The sequence below is a fragment of the Bactrocera latifrons genome, unplaced genomic scaffold (genome assembly GCF_001853355.1).
Source record: "Bactrocera latifrons isolate USDA-ARS-PBARC rearing strain unplaced genomic scaffold, ASM185335v1 scaffold_62, whole genome shotgun sequence".
NCBI lineage: Eukaryota > Metazoa > Arthropoda > Insecta > Diptera > Tephritidae > Bactrocera > Bactrocera latifrons.
Window position 1 is genome coordinate 4,875 of NW_017537290.1, and position 24,036 is coordinate 28,910.

Sequence of the window (24,036 nt, forward strand, 5' to 3'; positions counted from 1 at the left end):
CAACTACCTTTAAAGGTCGCCAACAATTGCTGGTAACTTTGTTGTTCACTGTTCATGTTTTTGCTAACCTACAATTGCCAATTGGCGAGTGAGTATCGCGGCGTCTATGAGCCAATATAGAAGTTATGGTCTTCATCGAAGAGAAAGAATAAAGAAGAAAGTCTGTAGTAGTGAGCATATATGAAAAGAAACCGTTACTAAGAATATTATGCTTTATAACTTTAGTGTTSAGCTGTTAWGTCGAAGAGACCGAAACCAAKRCCGTCAWCTTCCTCGGACTSSAACTCCTCYTTTWTGGCTTCTTCCTTCTTTTCGGCAGCAGCGCCAACATCAGCTGCTGAACAGAGGCAGTAGAAGCAACAAACTTGTTGGCGTTCTTGATGAATTCCATGATAGTAGCTGCTTCTTTGCAATCCACTTCGGTTGCAGCAGCAATAGGCGATATATTCCTGAAATCATTAGCAACACTATGGGGTGACGAAGCAGTTGGGCAGCAGTTGGGTAACCAATCTGTAATCTTGGAATTTAGCACAAAGACCTTCGGGCTTGATATCCAAGATCTCAGGTGAAAAAATGGAATCAGAGTCGTACACTTGGGTTATGGCCAAACCATACGAGAGAAGTTTATACATCCTTGAAACAGTCGCAGTAAGTTTTTGCTAGAATCCTTTGGCGGCGTAGAAGGTCTCAAGCTCTGTCTTCTTTTATAAAATACTCCGTTGTAAAAATTCTTCCATATATTCCTTCTTCTATTGTGTCTTGTCTATCAAAGATGTAACACAGCTAACAAAACTTTGTTTAATCTTCTTTTAGAGAGAATAAATCTATCCATGTCTCGATCACTACTTGTTTTTATCTTTACTCGATACCTGTATTCTATAGGTATCATTATATAATATAAAACTGGTAGTTTTCTGATTGTGTAGTTGTCGTTGAGCTTTCGACGTTCGACCTCGCTATGTTGCAAACTCATCGGTAAGCCTGATCTGATAGTTATAGGAATAATTTTTTTTTTTTTGAAAATAATTTGTTTTCTTTTCTAATAGTAAACTGACAAAATCGGTTGGTCAATGTAAGTTTTTAGTAACCTTAGTTCTAACCAGGTTTCTAGCAGATTTTTAATCTATTTTGAAAATGTAGTCAGAGAATTTTAACATCCATTCTGCATATTATCCATGAGGACCCCATAGAATTTGGTAATCAAAATGTTGGAGAAAGCAGCACGAAAAGGAGCTGCCTTTATGCCGTTRTGTTCGAATTTAGAATCCCCATAAAACTAATACGGCTGTGTAAACTGACTTTGAACAATGCCAAAAGCTYCGTCAGAATCGGGAAGCACCTCTCCGAGCYGTTCGATACCAAGCGAGGTTTCAGACAAGGCGACCCCTTTCGTGCGACCTCTTTAATCTACTCCTGGAGAAAATTATTGATACTGATATCATTGGCTTCAACAACCACGCCGTTGGTTCTGCTTTCTCCATACTGGACAAAGAAGCGAAGCAATTGGGTCTGGTTGTTGTTGTTGTTGTAACGGCAGAGTTCTGCCGAATTGACAGTCCTTGGCCGGATAAAAATCCGGGTCCGTTCCGGTTTTCGTAGACCCGACTGTCGTGGGAACGGCAATTGGGTCTGGTAGTGAACGATGTTGCCATCAAACAAATAGTCGACGCGGAGGCATGGACAATGATATCATCTGCTGAGTCGGCCTTAGGAGTGTTCGTGAAAAAGGTTTTGCGGAAGATTTATGTTCCTTTCACACTCTATGAAACGATGAGTTGTCAAGATACAGCAGCAACGCCGGCTGGGCTATGCTTTTATTATGGTTGACCATTTTACCGAATTGATGTTGCTGTCCCTTCTATATAGGAGAATAAGTCTGCTTAAAATGGAGATTTATTTTCGGTCGATTGCATGTTTGAGTATTAATCAAGAGCTACTTTGAAGAACCAGATATGAGTAGTCTTAGTATAATATTATTCAGGACACATGAGATATTGGATCAATTAGAGGTTTCCCACGAAATAGCTCCATATTTATGGCAAGTCAGTCCAAAAGGTATGTAATTTCTTATCGAGTAATTGTATCGGACTTAAAATGCCGATAGGTGCCAACGTTTCCAGACTACCCGTGTATGTACCTCGCTATGTCATAATTCATTTCAGAGTTTTTGTGCCCTTTACTCATTGTTATTGGTACCTTTTTGCTGTTGTTGCCAAGTGCGTGCGTGAGAATACACAATGAAACAATTATCTTGCAACAATTTGTTGCTTAGCAACATTTTGCTAGTTGCTCATAACACACACGCATACCTAAGTTACACAAAAACCAAAAAAAAAAAAAAAAATTGCTAAAGAAAATATTTAGGTCACCAGCTGTATCGCCAACCACACTGCAGTTGAGCATGCGCCACGTTTTTGTTGTTACTGGCTTATTGTGATGTTGCTGCCGATTATTGGCGTTTATTATTGTCGGTCGCGTTGATGACTTTAAAAGGTGATCGGTGTAAAGGAGCATGCGCACACGCCTTTTGCTGAACTTCGTTGTTGTTGTTGCTGTTGTTGTTGTAGTTCACACGAAGTACGATTGACCAAACAGTCAACAACATTGAATGGAGAAAAGAGTTTATTATGAAAAAGTGCCGGAAAATATTAAGTAGCGCATAAAAATATAGTCACCGCACATAAATTCGAGAGGATAAAATTTCAGGCATTCTTTTTATGGGCGACGAAGCGCATATACGAGCTTATGCTACTTTCGTCGAAATCCTACAATTTATTGCGTGGTGAAAATGGGTTGGCCGAATACAGTTGCAATGAATAAGAAGGTCGTTTGGTATTTGGTATACCCTTTAAAATTACCAAATGTCTACCAATTCATATAACCTATAACCGTATTTAAATTTTCAGGTTATGTTCATTTATTAAATGACTTGGACTCTGTTTCATGGTGGTCAAAAGTAGGAAGGGTATTACAAAGTCTTACCTACAGCTTCCATCTTACTAAGGCACTGTAGAACCTTCTTTATTTACTCAATGCCATAACAAATTCTATAACGTATCATCAGCATCAGATCGGCAATGAATTGGAGTTCTATTTTCCGCTTACGATGCAGAATTGAACTTTATGTGAGATCGGTGAGTTTCAATATAACTCTGGTTGTTGTAGTCATTTTTTAGACTCTGTTCAGGTGTCAAATTAGTTGCCATCGAAATCATCTAACGGGAGGCTTGAAAAATGTGCTGTTTCGATTGGGTCGGACCATAGAAATAAGTATGTTAGATGATTGATATTCATTGGTGGCAATTGGTGTCATGCGGGGTCTTATTGTACGCAGTACATATATTTGGTCTGTCGGGGTGAATTTTGATTAGCTAAGAGTTTAGAATGCTATATTATTTTCAGAACGAGTTTTCGCAAAATTGACTGTAGATCTGTGATGAAATTCGAAATCTTCATCAGTAATGGGTGGTACGTTGACTCCAAGGCCATTCAAACGTCACTCTACATCCGCGTAGAAACTCGAGCTCTTCCGATCTAACCGGGTTAGATCTCYGAAATAATAGCTCTTGRTCGGWTAAAATYCGGGTCAATTCCGTTTCTTAGAACCAGCTGTTGTGGGAATTGAAACAAGAGTTCTTCATTAACAATGGTTGATGGCTCGACTCCAACTAGGCCATCCGCTGGGAGGGAGTCTGTGGGGTCTGGAGCTCAATAGTCTCATGAGTGAAGCTCAAAGCGAGTCTGGTCTATGAATTAATTTGTGTCGTCGACGTAATCCAGGAATGGTCTTTTGATACTTCTATGAGTCTATGAGGCGGTTGCGTTCCATGAAATAAAAAAATACATATAAAAAGCACGCTTGCAGAAAATGCTTGGAAAAAATTCCATTGTTTTTCATTAGTGGAAGGATGCAGGCCTCACTATGCAAATCTTTGATTAGCGACATCACTAGGCATCCAGTACACTTCCGCGGACGCAAGACTTTTAAAACTTTATGTGAACCGAAAAATTACTACTTAGAAAGCTTCTTATCCTCAGTAAGATTTCTCTAGCTATTTGCATGGGTTCTGGTCGCAAATTGTGTGTTTGATGTCCATGCGATAAGACTAAAATCTATATCTATACAATCTATTTGCTCGTTAAAGTTCGAATGAACTTAAAATGCTTCGTTGAAAAATGAGGACATGCGCTTTTTGTCACGAATTTTTGACATAAAATCGTCCTTAGCAGGATCCCCATCAAAATTTATTCTAGCTGTTCACCATTCGAAAAAGTATATAGAGATAAAGCCAATTGCTTTAACATTTGGAAAATGATATTAATTGTGATCCTTTGTCTCTAGAGTTATTTCCAGCACTTGTCAGCTTTACCTGGATACCTTATTAATTGATTAAAACTTCTCAAGAAATATTGATGATTCATAGTAGTGTTTGGAGAAGTGCAAGCTAATAAATCCGTAATTTTGCGTCGGTACARAAACATGGCTCCATCATTTCACGCCAATCGATCGTCACCGAGTTTACCGCACACGATGAACCAAAATCCTCGCTAGGCGGTAATTTTCGTCGAATTAAGTCGAGGAAACTTAGGCCTATTTTGAAGTGTATGACAAATCTTACGACAAAAATGGTATCGACAAAAGTTGGAGGGTTGCTATATTCAGGGTATCCTCCTTAAGAGGAACAATGTTCTATAAAAACCGAGATTTGCTGAGAAATGTGTTTTACTATGATTGGCCGGGGACTATTCTATTGACCTGTTAAACACAAAAAAAAAATAAAATAAAATAAAATAAAAACAAGAAAAAACACATAATTGGTGAATATAAATTGGTCTTAATTGAACTATAATTTTTTTGAAACAAAAGTCAATGACTTAGCAACGTTTACAGCCCTTACAGTATCACTTTTGCGCATAAATTGTATTGATGTATTCACATTATCTCATTCCCATTTAAGGGTATAGAATTTAAAAGCCATATCACCAAGCACACTTCCTCGGAATTAATGACTTTACTGCCCTTTGGAGCGTGTACTCATACGCATGCGTGCGCACTTTTATTGCGCGTGACCTAATTCTCTGCATATATGTTGCAGCTGCCAATTAATGTGCAACAGACATAAGCGTTCTTCGCTATGTTTAAAGCAGTTTGACTTAAGCYCCAAAAGRAGTAARTAAAAAAAGTAAAAAATCGYTTCAATGAACTTCGCCGTCAAATGYAAGCAATTTAAGCCGATGCCTCAATCATTTCACTGATAACTTTCGTTGCTGAAAATACAATTGCCGACCTCAAAAACCTCTTAAGCTTGCAAAGTCTTCACTTTTCACACAAAGCAGCTTCGGTCTTAATGAGCCGCAGACGGCAAGTTCAATTGATTGAAGATTTGACAGCTGCGGAGACCCTATCAGTTCTCATTTAACCGCTGATCGATTTGGCAAGTTGTGAATTGCATAAATTTCTCTTCTTTTTAATGCAAGGGCATTAAATTGCACCGCTTCCAGAACGCGTGTGCCACAAAGCAACAACAAAAAATGTATGCTTTAATACGTTTTAGTTTAATGGTATCGTGTTTGGTTGGGTGCATGGCTACCGRCAGYKCATAAATATTTATGTGTAYGTATGTTTGTATGTATGCCCTATTTACCCACTGCATTACATTTTCGGTTGACCACAATTGACGCATGCACCGGTGTTTACAGTTAATTCTCGCCGCCAGTTGCATTATTTGAAATTTAAAATTCCTAACCTAAAAATGTGATGGCACAGTTGTGCGAAGAGGAAGAACAGTAAATTGCTAGCACACATTGTATCAGCGATGCCTAGAGTGTTTACTCTTAAGCGCTTTATTGTGAATTTTCGATTTGATTTCCTTTGAGAATTGATACTACGAAGATGAGGAGTTTTTAAAGGGTGAGCCATTTCAAGGTTCCCTACTTTTTTTTAAAGAAAAAATACAAATTTAGTGAAGAATGTTTATTTTCATTTGAAAGTACAAACTTTCCCATTTATTTTTTGAAGATTATCTCTTTGAAATGCTGGCCACGGCTACGTCTCAAAAAGTCCATCCGTTCGGTCCAATTTTCGATGACTGCGAATGACAAGCGGGATATTCTAAGGTCCGAATCGAAACMGAATTTTCCACMCAGACTTTAGACTTTACTTATCCCCACAGGAGAAGGCGGATCTTGGTGGCCAATAGACCGACSCAAAACTTGAAATTATCTGCTCACCGGRGYGTTCTCTCAATAAATCCATYGATTAATGCGATTTGTAGGAAGTGGTGCCGTCTTTTGTAACCAAATATCGCCGAAATTAGAAGTTTCATTTTTAATGACMTATRGACCACCGTCCCTCWAACCACACCAAACCGTTTTTTTTCGGATGACATGACAGCTCTTGAATCTYTTCAGATAGCTCTTCGTCGCAAATGCGGCTATTTTGCTTGTTTACATAACCATTCAGCATGAAATGGTCCTCAKCTCTGAATAAAAATTAGCTCGAAAACGTTGGAATTTTTCAAGAGCCCATAGAGCGAAGCGATATCGCTTGAGAAGATCCAGCGGCTTCAGTTCTTGCAAAAGTTGTATTTTGTACGCTTTTAATTTAAGTTATCAAMGTAAAATGCTCCAAGTCGTTCCATACGTCAGTCCGATTGGCTACGGATGGCGCCGAATCGACTTTCTACGGTCTTCGTGTACACTCACTGTGTGCTATTGGGTCGAATATTATCCAAAAATAAAAGCTGGGTCTCAAGATGGGTGATGGTGTTGTGAAAAGTACGCTCAGTATATAAACTTGAATTTTCGTATTAAAGTTGAACGATTTGGAAACGTTGTTCAGACGTAAGTCTTTCCATAATAAAATGCCAAKCACTGACACGACCCACGCGTGACCTGTCAAAAAATGGCTTTTGAAAAAAGGTCCCCTACATGGATCACCTATTTTGTGCTGTGGTGTGTCTGCACACAGTGCAAAATAGTAAAAATAATGACCTAGTCTAAGATATCTTCAATTAAAGTTCAGTAAAATAAAATGAAGAAAAAAAAAGGAAGCAAAAACTTATAGAGATCGGTACTTTTATATTTTGGGAATATATCTATTTATATATATATATATGTATAGGTAATCAAAAGAAACCCCGACGTATTAAAAATTATTTGATACTAGCTAAAAAAAAAAAGAAGTAATTACTTGATGACTCCATCACAACTTGGAATTGTATTACCACTTGTGAAGAGTCTGGAGATTGGAACTTAGATGGAGATTCGCAACTGTGTTGGCTGCAGAACTTAGATGGACCTCTCGATTCGTTTGATCTTCTTCAAGCAACGTTGGTTGAAGAAYATATCTTATAGTTTCTTTGGCACATCTTCTTGTTAAATTTGGTCCTTGTTCGTCGACAGAGGACTTTCCACTCAATTGCCTACTCAGCCCGAAGAAGCAAAAGCTATTCTGCATTGAATTTCAAAGCTGATTTTGTTTTTGGTATTAATACTGGCTCCAAGATAGACGAAATTATCTATGACTTCGAAGTTATGGTCGTCAACAGTGACGTTGGAGTCAAGGCGCGGGTGCGACGACTGTTTGTTTGATGATTTTCGTCTTGAGCACGTTCACTACCAGAACCTTTCTTATCCATTCTGTAGAAAGCAGAACTAACAGTGCGGTTGTTTAGGCCAATGGTATCAATATCATCGGCGTACGCCAGCAGCTGTACACCCTTTTAAAAAGATGGTATCTTCTCTATTTAGTTCTGCAGCTCGAATTATTTTCTCCACCAGTATATTGAAGAAGTGGCAGGAGAGGGAGTTGGTACGGAACTGCTCGGAGAGGTCCATTACGATCCTGACGGAGCTTTTAGTATTGTTMAGCGTCAGCTTACGCAGYCGTATTAGTATTACGGGGATTTTAGAATAGAATACATATGACTCTTTTAGGAAAATTGAAAAATGAGGTAGTTRGCAAGTGCAAGCAAATGCAGTAGCASCATTAAGTCGAAGTGGAGGGAAATGGATAATTCTAATATCTTACATTAGAACGATAACGGTATTTCGATTAAATAATGTTAATATTACTGTAACAGTCATAAGAAATTGGATTTCTAACTCATTGACCATTCTGCCTCAGCACTTCAATACGTAAAATGCTTTTTAAGCGCGAATCGAGGCAGAACCAAACCAAATATTCCTGCACAAGTAATTAACGAATAATTAAAACACCCACATACAGCGGTTGTAAACTAACAAGGCGCAATAATCTAATTCGTGACAGTAATGGGYCAAATTGCGGGAGTTCCAGCTAAGTGCTGGGAGAAGAAAATCACCAAAAAAAAAAAAATAAATTAAATAAAAGAAATAAATTACAAAAGAAATGGACTGACGAGAGCAACGAAGCATTACAAGAACTGCAACAACAAATTTACTGCGGATGCCATGGAAATGCAATAAAATAAAAATTAAGTCGGGCGATTAACTGCGAATGCGAAATAACGGTACGAATTGCCGAAAACTAATGCAACCGAATTGCAATGARAAACGCCACAAAAAAGGGAACAGAAAGCCTCTTGGCGAGTGCGGTTTGTATAAATAGGTGAGTCGCATGGCGGCGGTAGTTGGTGAGAGGTGAACGCGCAGGCAGCTAGGCACGGCACGCCTGGACGCATGCGGACACACACACAATTAAAGGGAGCATGCCGCTAGCTGTGTGGACACATTGCGTGCCAAGTGCGATGGATCAGTGCACTTTTTCTGAATTTTGTGCTCAACAGCACAAATTGGTCAGTGAGCATTACAGGTACTTAAGCACTTAAGCACCCAATAAAAGCCACAAGTACACTCATAGTCAGGGGGCACTAATGCGCTAGCTTAACCAGGGTGACTGCTGCAGTAGCTACAAGAACGAATTCGCACACAAAATAAATTACTATTCTTACAATGTTGTTGTGCAAACAATTAAATGTGGGCGCTTGCATTAAATTGAAGAGATACGAAAACATAACGCTTGACTCTTGAATAATATATAAGGCGTGTTTAAATAAAACTACTAACTACAAATGTCTTTTATGGGTGCTTGGAGTAGACCAATGAGAGCGGCCACTGCCACGATGTCAAAATCGGTTATGTCGACTTTAACGCCAGGGTTGGGCAAAGAAGGTATCTTTGGTAMAACGGTTGGTAAATTCAGCCTCCCCCATGAAATATCTCCTAATGGGTTGAGGCTGATCGACTTTGCCGGGGCCCGAAATACAGTTATCTGTAGTAATAGATTCCAGCACAAGAAAATCCATCAATCTATTTGGCTGTCTACGGATCGAAAAGCCACCAACCTGATCAATCATGTTGTAATAGACGAGACACGATCCAGTGTTTCTATCTTGTTGCAGCTAGGATACGCASCCACCTCTGTGCAGCAAAAAACGCATGTTARGGAACACAAGAAACGTTCGACGTCGTGAAGCTGCATCACAACAGATAGCCGAMCAATTTTCTACTCGACTCCTTGCACACCTGCTCTCTCAGAGCATCCATCAGCAACTAGCTATAAGTGAACCGTAGAACGATATTTCAAGCTCCTTACTTATAGCTACCAACGAAACCGTTGCTTTTCGGAAAAGGTAAAAGAGCAGCTTGTACGATGAGAAATGCCGTGTCGCAGTGGAGAGAAAACATATTGCCTACCTCGCAACGTTACAAGCGACTGCAATGTGTGCGGGATGGTATRTACATACGTCTAGAGTTGAAGAGRGAAGYGAGCATTTGCAGACSAAAAAATAGTGCATACGAWGAGCTGGACAWGCTGGCCGAAAYGGATAATGCGCRAAAATTATACACAAAGATGCGACGATTAGCAGAAGCTTTCAAGACCAGAGCATACTATCGTAGAACCCATAGAGGGGATCCAGTGACTGATTCAAACAGAGAGAGAACGTTTTGTCTTCACTTTTCGACATAATCTCAATCTAGAGCAGTGCACTTATTGTAACGTTTCTCTAATATTTTGATACCGCTTTTACAATGTAAAGCCTGGACGATTTTGAAAGAATTTATTTCCTCTKCTTCTTCTCTTTAGTGATATCTGTTTCCAGCAAGTTACTTTTTGTCAATGGCATCCAAATTTATATCGGACGAATATATGTCCATCTTCTAATACTTTGACATTATTATACCCCGAAGTATGGTCTTCTTCTTATTATCAATATTTCTACATCGATGGGCTTATGGAATGTTCGATCATCGTTTTCGGTGAGGTTAAATGTGACTCAAGCATCGGAGATTCTCATATCTCGCTATCATGGAAAAAATACCGTTTAGTTCTCAGTAGTCGATTTCACAGGTTTATGTGAGTCAACATCATACAACAAAGTGGAAATAGTTTACAGAAACATATATGTACATWCATATATATGTCAAGTTGGATTTGTTAAATGTTTGTTATTTACGTTCGCTACTCCTTATTCACTTATACCAGCAACATTCACTTCAATCTCTTTCCATTATTTAAGTCAACAACTGCTATGCACTCAGAGATGTTGCTGCTAATGATTTATCAACGTATATGTCATTCAACCTTTAGGATACAAATACGGGTACATTACGTGTCATAATCACTTAGCCAGCAGCATGACGAAGGCGACGAAATACATAATTACATATGYACATAAGTATATATGAACCTTTCTGTAAGWGTTTTCAAGTCTTCTCGAGCCATCGAGCGATTTGTCACATTTTTGTGAAATCTTTTGGTCGCCTCAGCAGCGTAAGAATTCTGACGCAAACATGCAACATTCTAATGTTGCCACACCATTGCAATATGTGTACATTTAATCACGAATGCATTTGCCTTGAACGCAAACATTTACTGTCGCCAAATGTACTCACTAGGAAACTCTCTGAATTGGTGCAATACGAGTACTTCCCAGCAAGGCGGTCCTTAGTCATCACTTTTGCTAAAGCCACTGTTACAATATATCTTGTAGTTACGATATTAATGAGATATCTTGCTGCGTTTTCAGCTCTCTGTGACCCAAAAGTTCCTTTCTATGTGCTAAATTTGCACGAACTTCACTGGTTTGAGAAAAAGTTGAAGTCTTCGAGGGCTGCAGTTATTAAGATACGACAAGAAAAATACCCATAATTAGYGAATAGACAGGGACAATGATTTTCCAACTAATTAGAAACATCTTGCCCCTTCTGACTATCATTTATTCCGTTTGGTGCAGTACGATCTTCTAGGAATACGGTCCACATCCGAACATGGTATAGAAAATTGCCTTAGTTCATGCTTGGTGGCCAAGCCAGCTCAGTTCTTTTGGGATGAGTTTACAAATTGCCAAAAAGGAGGAAAAATGTTACATGCTACTCTTAAACAAAAATTCAAATGCTTAAAAAAGCTCGCGCGAATATAATTATGGACCCAATAGAAGAAATATAACTTAAAAAAGTTCAGCAAAAAGTATTCTGATAATTCGAATAATTATTGAAGGTATGACTAAATGATTTAATGTGCATATCTTCCAAACCGCTGAAAAACCGAAACTTCAGATTTAATGGGAGATGTTTACTATCATTCGAAAGAATATTCTTTGGCATTTAWTTTTTAAAGAGATATCCACCCTTGTCCGCGTAGACTTTAGACTTTACAAATACCCACAAGAAAAAGTGTAAAAGTGAATATCACACGATCTTGATGGCTAATTTCGTAAGCCCAAATGTTCGGTCAAAATGCGAGTCACGCACAGTTTCGATGGAATTTCCGGTTATCACAGATTTTGATTGGCCCACATGCTGTTCGTCATTTATGTCCTCACAACTACTTTGAAAATTTGCACTCTGCTACGGGATAGGCTATAATCGTCATAAACTTGCTTCGYCAATTGAAWCRTTTCGGTAAAAGTTTTACCAACAAAAYTGAATATTGGCTCTTTGTTCGAAGCTCATTTTCGCACCGATAACACAAACATACTGACACTTAAAAYGGAATRACGTCACTWCCMGCCTATGAAATGTCATGAAATTYTCACTGGACAATCAATAAAGTTTGCAGATTCYAAMGCACCAGTYGACATACATATATATGGCGCCACCAGGGGCGCTAGATTCAAAAGTCCTGTTTACTTAGAAACGCACCTTGTTTGTTCACTTTTACTTTTCAAGGACTCAAGCACTAAATATATYGACATCCGTGCATATAGTAAACTTTTTACCGAACATATCGGTCAATCTGTGAAGTCTAGTACATAAATTCGAGAAAAAATTTTTGTGATGAAATGAGCCATGTGCTAAAAATGGGTAACATCGGATCAATACTAAAGGCGGTACACATATTCCTGATATAAATATTTYCGAACTTCCGATTGACTTTATACCGCATTTAGTTATCACCCAATATGTAAGAAATCTTAATGATATTCAGAAAATTAATGAATTAATTGTTGAATTAATTGAATGAATTAATGATTATCATTCACTCCAACTCGTCCTCGATCTCTTCAACTTCGAAAATCGTCAGTCAAATGTTAGAGAGATGACAAGAGAGCTCGACATCTTTCGCGAGTACTTTTGAAATTTTGACTCGTTCCGATAAAGATGATTTTGTTTTTCATTTCTTTGGACATGACTTAATGAGTTTGAGATGCACACAAGTAAACAATCATCGAAAATTTAGGTAAAAAAAAAGGGGCCGATATCAAAAAATTACGACTCGAAAATCAAGGTGATGTTYATTGTTCGATTGTTCATTCGACATTCGTGGTTTGGTGTATCATGAATTTCTTCCGCTGAGACGACGGTCAATAAATAGTTCTATTTGGCTGTATTGAAGCGCTTGTGTGAGAACATCCCTCGAAAACGGACAGGATTGTGAAAAAAAATTCATAGATTTTACACGATAATTATGCATCAAAAATGCAATGAATACCATCAATCACAAGATTTAGCTCCTTTTGATTTTTCCTTGTGCCCCAAACTGAATTTGCCGCTCTTTGGAACCCATTTTCAGTCGATCGAAGAGATAAAACCAAATTCGCTTAAGGTCATCCAAAAAAAAAAAAGTGTTTCGAGGACTGGAAAAATCAGTGTACTAGTTCTGGTAGGGATTATTTTGAACGCGACAAACAATTTCCGGATAATTTTTTGTCACAATATATATGTACCTCATATATTGCTCAATCTGCGAAGTTTCTTAATTTGCAAATTGCGAGAGTAAATGTTGGGTTACACTCGAACTAAGCACTTCCTTACTTGCTTTACATAATCTTTCCTACAAGGCATGCTGTAACAGACACATTCCCGTGTAATCGGTAAATCCACGCCAACTCCACATGCCATGCGGCAATAAGCCAGTGTAGGCTGTCTGATTTTGCGCAGTCTCATGKCATCTGGCAATTAATTAATAACTTAAAATGTTACTTATTTTAATTTCTTAAGTATTTGTTTACACACCTATGTACATGGATATATCTATATGTTCATAAATATTTTTTTTCTTTTCGCTGTAGATTCTAAATAATTTTGGTACTTAAATACGTAAGAAAAATTTCCGTTTCCRTAATTCGAGTTGGCTGTGGTTGTTGGCTTTATTTTGCCATAGCACTACTTCTACTCTGCAAATATAACTGCCCGCCAGCCATGCGCATTATTTGGCCTAACGAAGTGTGAAGTGCCTCAGATTTCTTTTTTTCCACACATTTTTGTTTTGTTTTTTCGTAGAAAATTAAAAGCCGGCAATGCACTCTTAAACATTTATGTTGTTGTAGGCATTAGCTGTGTGTAAAAGAAATTGCATGCAATAGAAATACTGTGYATTGCATTGGTTAGCCATTCATCTATCAGCCTGTCCGCCCGTTCGTCCGTCCGGTACRCTAGTTGAGTGGCCGCAGCGGCGGCGCGACTAGACAAAAATCTTTACGCTTCAGCGCCACGCTAGTTATTTCATTCAGCGATTCTCCATGCACTCACTCAGAGCGGCGTCTATTTTATGCACAAATATCTATAAATAAACGTATTTATTAGCTTGTATGTGTATGGGTGTGTGTGTGCTGGTGTGCTGCAAGTAATTCATTAATAGTAAAAAATAGGTCATAAACCTAATAGTTACTATTATTTGATTATAAAATATCTTTAAAAGCCTCTAAAAGCGGTTTAATTGTTGGTGAATGCGAGAAAAATACTGCAAATAAAATTCTTACTGTAAATTACCCATTATATAAAGAGGTAATGTGGCAGACGTTGTAGAAAGTAAACTCATTATAAAGATTTTTTTTCCTCCAATATTTTAGTATAGCTTTCGCAAAATTTTGTGGATTATAGGCTTATTAATGATAAATTAATTTCCAATGCGTATGCGAGAATTGGTTTCGGCCAATTCGATGACCATGGCCTTGGCAAATGTTTCGACTCTAATCACCGTCAATATAATGCGATGCGAGTTACCGCTTGGTTTGAAAGAGAAGTTCTGTGGGAGGTAAATGTGCGCTTGCTGTATCAATAAAGTCCGCTTTTTTTACCAAGGTGTCTTATAGTATGAGCTCCAAGGTATTTTTTTCTGGATCTGGCAGAAGCGGGATATTTGTGAGAAAGTTTTGAGATTATTCTATCTCACCTTCTTCCATACATAAACTCAATCTTACTGTATGAATCCCTATCTGCCAGATACCAGTTCGAACTTCTTCTACTTTTGTACTGGCATAGGTATCACTTACGTGGTCATAACCGAGTTAACAACAGCGCGCCAGTCTTTTTTTCTTTTCGCCGTTTGGCGCCTATCCGAAATAGYAAGTGCAAGAGTGAGGGCCTTCCTCTTCCTGCGGATTGCGGCTAGACGATCATCCACCGGAGTGAATGCCATGACCCGACAATTGAGTCTTTCTCCCACCACAAATCCCATACCGAATCTGCGGTCCTTTATATGGGCGCTGCAGTAAATGTCACAAGGACCTGCTCGTTTCAGCCTTAAATTTTACGTGGACATCAACCAGCTGGTAATCAGCACCTTCCAAAGTTAGAGACCGAACCTTTTGGCGAACAGTTGCTGCAATTAGACTTCAGTTCAGTAATTTAGAACTCTTACAACCATAAAAAGATGCCGATGATAGCAATCAGGCAAATACTTGCCTTTTTTTTGGCTGCTTTGAAGGTACTTAACTCTGTGAGAAGCCCAAAGACGGCTTCCTCCCAAAGATGGTAGATGCGCCTCCGTGGTTTTGTACTCAAGTGAATAAAACTAGTTTGGTGTTTCATTCGTGTAGGCGACCCAGCAGCGACTTTCACGATTTTTWGGTGGACCATTGGCAACTATTATCCAGAGAAGTGGCTAGAGAACTGCCCCTTGTGGAGTATCCCCACCTACCTGCATCAGGTGATCAAGCTAGCAGCAAAGCACACAATGTTGCTAATGTCAGCAGAAGGCTGTGGAAGAGGGAAGGTAATGTCCTTTAGACAGATGGACGAACTAGCGGAGAGCACACCGCTAGCCCTCCTCCCTAAGGACAGCACCACAAAGAAAATAAACTTCAAGAAGAACTTCAAAGTCACTCTAGTCAGTAAGACGGTGTGGAGTGATTCCGCGCTGTAAAGGCTGCTGGAAGACTGCACCATTCAGTGGTACACTGATGGCTCAAAAACACCGGAAGGTATTGGGCCAGCTTCCCAAGTATCTTCCAGGCTGAAGTTTTTGCCATTTGTCAGTGTGCTGAAGTCAACCTCAGCCGCAACTATCGCAACCAGCGTATAGCTATTCTCAGTGATAGTCAAGCGGCACTAAAAGCGATCTCATCCTACGAGACCAAATCGCTTCTAGTCGAGGAATGCGTAGAATGGCTAAACCGCCTATCCTTGTGCAACCGGGTGCACCTGATGTGGGTACCAGGGCACAAGGGAATAGRAGGTAATGAGAAGGCCGTCGAACTGGCCCGCACTGCAGCAGCGTCAAAGATGTTGGKRCCGGAGCCATACATAGCGGTAGGACCCYACACTCTTAAAGAGCTGCTCCGCACGGAGGAGAGAGTAAAGAGAGAGAACGGCACTGGCGATAGGCAGCAAGTATGCGCCACGCCRAGCTGCTTCKAGGAGGATACAACCTCCYCAGATTTAAAGAACTAATTCACCTCCCCCGTGAAAAATTGCGCGTCCTCGTCGCAATTTACACAGGGCTCTGTAAGCTCAGGAAGCACCTGTCCAACATGGGCATGGTCTTCTGTGCTAACTGCCGATTCTGCGACCTGGAACAGGAAACACCAGCACACCTAATCCTGGATTGCTCAGCAAYCTGTGGAGAAAGGCTTAAGGTCCTGGATTCTGCTTACATCAGCAGGGATCACATCACCTCACTAGCGCCCGGCAAACTCCTAGCACTATTCAGGCTGCTGGGGCTCTGGGAGGTCATGTGATATAGGAGAGGGMMCAATAGACCTTAGGTCGCGGTGCATTACCTCAAATAATATTCTATTCTATTCTATTCTATCCCCACCTACGTTCTGTTGAGCTCACGCACTCCTCCATTTTGCCTTGATCGCTCGATCGCAGAGAAGAGATGCTTAGCGTGTGTTAGAAAGTGGTAAACTGTTGGGCTCTTCAAAGGACACTGCCATAATAATAGCACTAGCTGGTTTGAGAAAACACTCCATCCAGGGTTAATTTAGAAGAAATTTTGACAACTTCGTAGGCCTATAAGACAATATTCAATTGTGTTTTAAAAGTAGTTTCAAATTGGTGGTGCCACTCAGAGATGGAAATAAGAAAAATTATCCTATAATAGCAAAGTCAGGAATTGAACTGTGCATTCTAAAGGAAGAGAAAGAAATATTCTCTTAAGTTGAAGACAATAAAATCTAATCAACTGCAAGCAAAAAATAATTCTAAGAAAACTGTTTACACTTTGACTATCAAAATTGCCGTAAAAAGACCATTTGGTCAAATCTGGTTAACCTAATATTTGTATACGCCGCAAGCGCATTTCAAAAACAACGTCAGAAAGTGACCGATTTGTTGTTGACTTGTCGCAGTTGTTAAGTCACTTTGCCACATAAATATGTCACATGATTATGCAGCTACACACATGCTTCTATATATGCATAGAAATGCAAAGCCGAAACTTGAATACCTAAACAGCTGCACGAGCTTAGTGTGCCATCTACAACACGAAGCTGCGCTAAACCACATTTGAATCTGTATGGCTTGTATATATATGTATTTGAAGAACTTATATACATATGTTTATATATCTATATGTGTGTGTGCTTGGAGGTTCGGCATGTGAACTTGATTTGCAAATTTCTTCAAWGAAATTCTTCTTACTGCGACTGCGACGAAGCTTTACAGGCCTTGTTGTTGGTTTGAAAGCTGGCAGCTGCGGAAATTTGACGAGATGCTCGATCTTATTTGAATTTAAGAACGCATATGTAATATCTGTCAGCAAACGAATACAGAAACTCCAAGCAAAATTTATTAGTTCATTTGTTGGAAGTTTTCTTCTGTACCCATATCCTCTGACGTAGTGCATTCGTGAGCATTTAGTTATGGAGCAACCGTATCTTCACTATACGAATCTGCGGGTACACATTTACTGAATTAAGACGCGGAGTTAGAAGTTTTCTTAAATATTTGTAACTAAAACAGAATAAATTCAATTTTTAGATATGGAAGCACGATCGGGTCTAAGCACTGATTATTTAGACCCGGATTTTTATCCGACCAAAAACTGTCAATTGGGCATCACTCTTCGAAATTACTTTAGAAATGTTTTCTGCCGCTACAATAACAAGAACAAAAAGTTCTCATGTCTCGAAACACATACAGATATGTATGTACTACATAATGGGGTTTTCAGTAGGGACGCTACAAAAGCAGACCGTTAGGAACAACAAACGACGCCATATTTTTCCCGCTCTTTCGACATTTCTCTTCAATAAGGTTTGCTATTTCATTACGGAAATATATATGATCCAACAACGAGTCGAAATTTTTAAAATTTACTACCGAAGTTCGGAGTCAGTGGTCTCAACTTTAAGAGCGCTACTTCAAATTTATGGTCGTCATAATCGTCCTGTCATATCAAGAACTGAGCGTCTAGTGGGAGAATTTGAATATACAGGCACAGTACAAAAGGTTTCCGTGCCAGTGAGATAAAGAAGTCATCGAGGTGTGGAGAATATTGCTGTCGCTAGCGCATCAATTGAGGAAGACCCAAAATAGTCTCTCACATGCCGTGCTCAAGCATTGGATATCTCTGCAACGTTGTCGTGGCGAACTTTGCGAAAAGATCTTGGCCTACAACCTTACAAGATCAAATCACCAGAATCGTAGTGTGTTCGTGAATTGGGCTGAGCAACAACTTGAAAATTATCCCAATTTTCTTCGAAAAATCAGCTTCAGCGTTGAGGCTCATTTCTGCCTGAATGGCTCCGTCAATAAGCAAAATATGCATTACTGATCAGGCAGCAATCCACACATATTCCATGAGCCAGCATTGTAACCTGAAAAAATTACGGTTTGGTATTTCTTCTGTGATGATAAAGACCGGAAAGTTACTGTGAATGAAATCGCTACCTTTCAATAATAACCGAATATTTTTAGCCCGAATTGGATGATATGAACTTGGAAAAATGTGTGGTACCCGTTAGCTGTTATATAAATGAACCGATCGGAATCAAGTGTGTATGTGAAAGCTTTTTCATTTGATGAGATATCTCTGGGAAATTTTACTAGGAATATTGTGTAMGGTAATGGTACTATCTCTGAGAGAYTGGTTCGACTATATCATAAAGCTACCATACAAACTGACCGATCAAAATTAAGTTCTTGYAAGTAATCTGGTGCATTTGTGAAGTGTTGGTACGTTGAAATTTTTTCTTGTTCTTCTTCCTGTTGCGTGGAACCTTGATATCTAAGCCGTGGCTGCGAGGAGTTTGCCACCCACTGCTAAACCCACACTCCATTTGCATTACGCGAGCATACCAAACTGCACCACCTCCACATGTGTATTTATATTCCTACATACACGTATCTATGTAMAAACACATGCTCAGCCACTTGTTGCATAAACGCTTCGTGCCATTATGATTGCTGTATTTTATTATTGCACTTTTTGTTGTGTTTCTTTTGTGTCTGCAACGTGTTGCCGTTGTTTGCTCAACGCGCGCCTATTATGTGGCGACTGCCACTGTTGCAGCAGCAGCAGCAGCAGCAGCAGCACAACAACCATAGAAACAGTGGTAAAAGTTACAGCAACAACATTACAGCAACCTGCAGCATTTACAGCTGCGGCAGCTGTTGCGCGCCAACAAAGACGTTGCACGTATTGCGTTGCAGCAAATTCTCACACTMACTCCCATTTTACGCGCCATTGTTGCAACATTTAATTCTCAGCGCAAATATGCTAGGTTGCAGGAAAATATGAAAAAGCGAAGAGCTGAAATGGTAAGATAAATGAGTTGGCTGTGTGAGGAACCTGCTGGCAGAAGACCGAATGCTGTTTGCCTGCTGCTGCTGTCGCCGCTGTTGCCGCTGTTGCCGCTGGCACTGTTGCAAGTGCGTTGCTTGTTGCTCGTGGAGTTGAGCTGCAATTTCGAATTTTTTACGCTCGCTTCTGCATTGCGCTACCACATGTACGCCCCGCTGCGGCAACCAATTTTCAGCGCTGAGCTGCAACTTGTGGCGCACCAGCCGGAGCAGCTGTTCGTTATGCTGCTGCTACCCATCTACGTACGTAGACATTTGTAACTCGTATTTGCGGCGTGTTGCGTTTTCTTAGCGCTTGCCTTTTCTCCGCTAATTTCTGCAACATTGAATCACTCAGTTGTGGACGCCGCATGCGATTCGTGCTGGCCAAGCGCGGCATRTGCAAGAAGTGCTGAGGCTCCACAACAACAACAGCAATAACGACATTCTACTAATAGAAACAGCAAACACTTGGACGTCGCCAGCGTTCTTGGCGGTGGTGCTGCCAATATTCTAGTGCAGCTGCGCCGSTGTCGTCGCCGCCGAAACGCGTGTGTGCAACACGCGCCCGCGCGCTCACTTCAAATGCGACTGATCGATGCCGATCGAGTTAGTTTAGTTAAGATCGCGTTTATGGCAAGTGCAACACCAACTTAAGTTGTTGCAACAAGCAGTTAACGTTTGAGAACTTCTAAATAAAGCAGCAGGCTGAGACGGCGAGCTGGCAMAAACTAAGTGGCATCCAGTTAAACTCAAACCGGCCAAGTTCGAAGGCTGCTTTAAGTGTTGATTTAAATTTGTGGCGCAGTTAATTAATTTTTGCTTGACGTGTTCAACTGTTTAGTGCTTATTTKGTATCGTAAATTATTATAAAGTGTCGAAAGTATATTGAAGAAATTTGTTGTTGTAAATATTTTGCTTGTGTGGCAACTATTTATAGTTAAATTGGGCGGTTAAATCGTTGGAAAACTCACAAAAATGGTAAAATCTAGGTCAGTACTAAAAACGTGTGAGTTGTTGCTTCAAAGCTGCTTCACACGCCATTCAAATTGGCGTTACTTCTGCTGGCGGTCGGTACTCAACAGCCAATACCTTAACTCTAAGTGTCGATTTGACAACMATCAAAAAGCTATAAGGCATTTCGAGGCATTGTGCCGAACTGACAGTCTTTGGCCGTTTAAAAATCTGAGTACGTTCAGGTTACTTAGGTCCGACTGTCGTGGGAAACGGTAAGCTATAATACTCTTCACAGCTATATAACCGTTATCGGCGGTTCGAACAAATGAACAGATCTAAAGAAAAAGACGTGTGTAAATTTCAGAACGACTTCTCAAAAACTGAGGGACTAGTTTGCTTATACCAGTATACAGGGGTTGTCCGGAAAGTAATAAGACTCAGTCGACTTAAAAAAACAATTGTTACAATTCATCTGGGCTGCAAGGCGGCAACGGAAGACTTGGGATGCAGGTCTTGGTTAGGTACCCGATTGACCCTTTGTTTGAGTCACACAGACGACTTCCCCGTATAACTTAGCATTAACGGTTTTTCCAGGAGGAACAGATTCATGGTATACGATGCCTTTAATGTCAAAAAAGACAATGAGCATCGTGTTTAACGGTCTTCATCAGCGACCGCTTCCAAAAGTTTGTCCTGACGCTCCAGATTCTCGGAGATATCTGACCAGCCGCTCGTTTGTTGGCTAGGAACACCCTCCACCGAATCTAGTCGCGGCGGAAGCAAATCAGTCCTATTACTTTCCGGGCAAAAATWGGGTGTTCGATGTTACTTCTGGGCGTTACAAACTTCGTGCCAGTCATTCTTCCTTTGAGCTGTTTGCCGCCATTTGGGGATACCAAGTGCAGTCAGGCCCTTCTTCATCTGAYCTTTCCAACGGATTATAAAATGTATGGAATGAAGCGGCTAATATTATCATATTTTGGGTAAACTAAAGTTCTTTTGATCCACATTTTGTTTAAAACTAATTGAACTAATTTATGAAAATCCTTTTGTTGGAACTGTCTTTGAAGAATTGGTCTCAAAGTAGTTTTTCWGGTATTTTCCTAAATCATAATATTATATAATTGTTATTTAGGTGAGTTTATATGTTCGGAGCGCGGTAGGGTTCTTATGATCATGTTAGATGGCTGATCAAAGATCGTACGTGTAGTTCTTTGTGAGGCCCTAGAAACGAAAAACTCCTGTGTTCGAACTCTAAATCCAAGTGCTTAAGTCTTGATCTCTAAAACGCGGGACAGTCAAGAAGGAAGTGTTGAGTTCTTWCTACCTCATCTTCTTCCATAAAGCTTCTGCAGATGGCGTCTGATAGGATTCCAAGCCTTACTGCGTGGATGCCTATTGGGCAATGGCCCGATAAAAGTCGCAAAACCAGGGACAGGATAACTTTACTGAGGGCAAAGAGATCATTAGGTCTATTGCAATCGATCTTGGACCAAAAGGCTTTYGCGAYAATGGTGGACCAGCGMTGAAAAAGCTTCCGYGCCGCCCAGCTATTCTTGTGGCCCAAGGTAAATAGAGAGAGGTCTAGGGAGCTCCTCGCTCTCAGCAATGCCCACCTTTTAGTGGTTGTAGGAGTTTTAACTAGACGATTTAACGCTGATAGTAAGCAATTAGCGCAACACAGGGTTAACGCTTACTAATGGTTGATGATRAGGGAGGGAATGTGAATATATTTTGCTCCTGGCGTATTTTTGTAACATTTTAAGGTTCATTGATAAACGGGGCTCATAAAAATATAAATATTTTCGTAATGTATAGATGATGTGGAATACCACCCACTTTATTGATGATTCGGAAAACCATGCAATAGTTGTTCAAAGACATTCTTGGAAAATCTTTAATCCATCCCTTAAGAAAGCAGCTTGGAAATATACTGAAGTCCAGTGACCGAGAGACGGAAGAGGAAGATCGGGCATAATTCCTTCCAGGCCCGAATTTCTTAGGACGACCCGGTGCTCTGTAAAAAATTTTCTCCAGTACTTTATGGATCAGGGGGTCCACCCCTATATCTTCCTTGGGTTTCCGTTTTATCTCTACAGCCTTGCAGAAGTGGTTTCTTTTTGTCAACAACTTGAAAATATACAGAAGTCCAGTGATCGAGAGACGGAAGAGGAAGATCGGGCATAATTCCCTCAAGATCTGGGGTTATCAGGGCGGCCTGGTGTTGTGCAACAGTTTTATGCTTTAATAATTGATAGATCAGAGATCGATCGGTCGGAGTTTGCACCATTTGTGGCCACTATCCGACTATAATCCCTCTTACCAAGGCATGCCGTTTTATCTTCATGGCTAAGTGCATCCAATAAGCTTAGTTTATTTTAGAAAAACTATCCGAATCAGCTCTGTTAGACGACGTTGGTAGTGCTCATTTTCATATTTCAAGTGTTCTTTTATAAGCATTACTTTTCCATAACCTTAAAGACTTGAAATGGTTACTAATGAGATAAACAATTGTGGAAATATAGCAGAATTAGTAATTATATACTTCGATAGTAGTTTCCGGTAGGTTTACKTTATACCAAAAATTACGAGTCTAGACATTTGCCGTTGTTGGTTTTTGAACTTCGAACAYTGACCTTTTAGCAGTTAATTTCACTATCAACTGTTAGTTCTTTTCCTCTCTGAAGGAAAAAAGTAAATCTATTTGTACTGTTTCTAAGTATACCAAGGCACCCTAACCATAGCAGGGAGCTGTTTTCAGTTGAACAGTTCAACGACCCAATAATTTTTCTCATTTGCTTTGCTTAAATTGTTGAAAATTTGTTTGCATGTCTTTGCCAACAAGTGGGCTGCTGATAAGGCATTCGTAAGCCGTAAATTGTGTGCAGTTGAAAAACGGTAGCAGTGACTACATCCTTTTCAATGCCATCGAGCACCGCGTACAATTGTGCAACAGCCTTAACGCCTCAATTAGCGCCAAACAGCAAAGTGGGCATTTTAGGCGTGGGTCTTYCAACGTTTTATCGCCCAAACTTTGAGCGTCTTATTTATCGACGGCTTGAAATACGAAATTAATGCGAAGCCTTTGCCGCGTTCATTAGTTTGTGCGATTAACAAATATAAAATATACGCGCATGCGCAGCAGATACATAAGTGCTTTGTGAAATAATAATAAAAATTGCAATAAAAAGAAGTAGAGAAAAAGCTGCTTTACTTAACGGAGGCGTACGCATGCGCGAACTTACAGCTAACGGYAAACCACTTTATCAGTCGAAACGATCACACTAAACGAGCAAATACACACGCATACATATGCACATTTATTTGTGTGCATGAGATGAAAATATCAATAAACTTCGTATAATTTAATATTTATTAAATCCGGCCAAGTGCAACTAAAAATTCGTGGTAACTTTTCTTTTCGTTAAACTTTCATATATTTGTAGTTTTTTTTAACGTTTCGAAGGCGCATTGACCGTGAAGTGAAAATTGAAAACAAAATAAAATAAGCAAATCTTAAAATTTATTAATAAATCGATGTGAAAAAGCTGTGCATGAAAGCGAAATGGAWGTGCTATAAAATTTATGCGTCCGCATTTACTGGTAAGTTCATAAAAATATCATAGGGTTCATAAAAATATAGGT

At 39.8% G+C, this 24,036-nt stretch overlaps 1 pseudogene; it reads right to left on the reverse strand.

Annotated features, from left to right (window-relative positions):
• Window positions 1-221: 221 nt before the first annotated feature.
• On the reverse strand, window positions 222-632 carry LOC108975140 (annotated as a pseudogene).
• Between the last annotated feature and the right edge of the window lie 23,404 nt (window positions 633-24,036).